Source organism: Schistocerca serialis, chromosome 3 (assembly GCF_023864345.2).
Source record: "Schistocerca serialis cubense isolate TAMUIC-IGC-003099 chromosome 3, iqSchSeri2.2, whole genome shotgun sequence".
NCBI lineage: Eukaryota > Metazoa > Arthropoda > Insecta > Orthoptera > Acrididae > Schistocerca > Schistocerca serialis.
In genome coordinates this window covers 139,331,096-139,332,923 of record NC_064640.1, presented here as the reverse complement: position 1 = coordinate 139,332,923, position 1,828 = coordinate 139,331,096, and positions in this window count along the sequence as shown.

The following is a 1,828-nucleotide window of genomic DNA, read 5'->3' as shown; positions in this document are numbered from 1 at the left end:
AATGTGAAACTAGTTAGTGCACATGCTATGTGAACCTAATTTGTTTATGTGTGTGAGACTGCACGCTGGTCATTTGCAGAGCGGTAAATACGATGATAGTTTAAATTCAATAAAAATGTACATATTAGTCATTGATATTGCTGATGTTGGAAGTGAGACACACAGTTAACAAAGAGGTAAACATATTTTTCTTGTGTATCTCATATGCTACCCGTGTGTAATTAACTGTTCGCCAGTTTGTTCGCAAGGAACGATGTCAGATTAGAACTAAAATTTACTTCATTTATTCTTAGGCATTTTAAGTTTTTTTAAGTTCATGGATAAACGATCAAAGGCATTTGTGACTATAAATAAATTTTATTTCGAGCCGCTAACCCGTTTATTAATGAGTAACGAACGTAGTTTTCATTCTCTAGTCTTATAGTTATGCACAGTTCTATTCTCCTCAAATTGTGAAGATTTATTTGTTTAATATATATAATCGCAAATTTGAGAAAGAAAGGAAACCGTATCTCAACATAATTTGCATATTTCACCTGATACATGTTTTAAGTCATAGTTACCTGGGGTAATTCACAGGACTAGTGCCTATATGATGAGTGTGGATGAAAGCTAGATATCGTTCTTATTCCTCGCTTATGTGAGATACGTTTTCGTCCAAAGTTATGAGTTATCCCAGACAATTACATCACAAAACATTTTCCTGTGGAAATGTGCAAAATGGTCGAGATCTGGTTTTCTTTCTTTCCCAGACCTGCAATTATGCGAGGAGCAAAAATGAAGTTAGCTGTTTAAGAAGCTCAATGTAAAATCATTCGCCCCGGTAGCCGAGAGCATTAACGCGCCGCTTCTGGGGCACAGCGAAGAGAATCTGACGTGTATCAAATACGCCTTGCGGATTAACGACGAGGGCTGGTTAGCCCCCAGTCAGCCTTCAGCGGCGCAGCGGTTCGGACGGTGTTTACGTCCCTGCCGCACGTCTGTGCGAGAGGTGTTTACGTTAAGTGTGTAGCGGTGTGCCGCGGTATACATAGAAAGAATCATGGCCTTGTCGTTTCGCAAATCGACACTGAAATTTAGTTTTGTTAACGAATATGCTCGACGGAAGGCTTACGAGATCGAACGTTATTTACGGGACGAGGTGAAAATCGAACCTGACGTTCTAGTTGGAATACACTTATCTATAGTCAGCAGCGTGGTCTATGTCAAGCTCATAAATGAAGCGGCATGTGACGAACTACTACTCCGACACCGACAAGGATTTCGTTTCTGTCATTCGGACGGGAATGTTGGAGTGGTAACAGTTGAACATGCCGGCATGGGACTTCGAACAATCCGCGTCTTTGAACTTCCATTCGAAGTGCCAGAAGAATTGGTGACAGACGCCCTGCGTCCATACGGAACGGTCCTATCCCACGTGGCTGAAAAATGGGCGAGTTTCAAGACGTATCCTGTCCTCAATGGCGTCAGACAAATACGGATCGAACTTCGAAAACACGTTCCGTCATACTTGTACATCGCTGGCTGTAGGGCGATTGTCATCTACGACGGACAACCGAGGACGTGCTCTGGGTGTGGGAAGGAGGAGCACTCAGAACGAGTGTGCTCAACGAAGGTTATTACAGCTGCCACGGGATGATCCACCCCTCACGCCGCATCCGACTGTGCTCCCCATGACTTACGTCGCCGCATTACGCGATGACGTGGGCCGCGAGACAGACGCGTACCAGAACACACAGACAGCGGCAGATCGTGGCGAGCCACGGAAGGACGACGTTGCGCTGGACCGCCTGCAGCAGTCACAGGACGCCCTCTCTTCGGTGTTGCT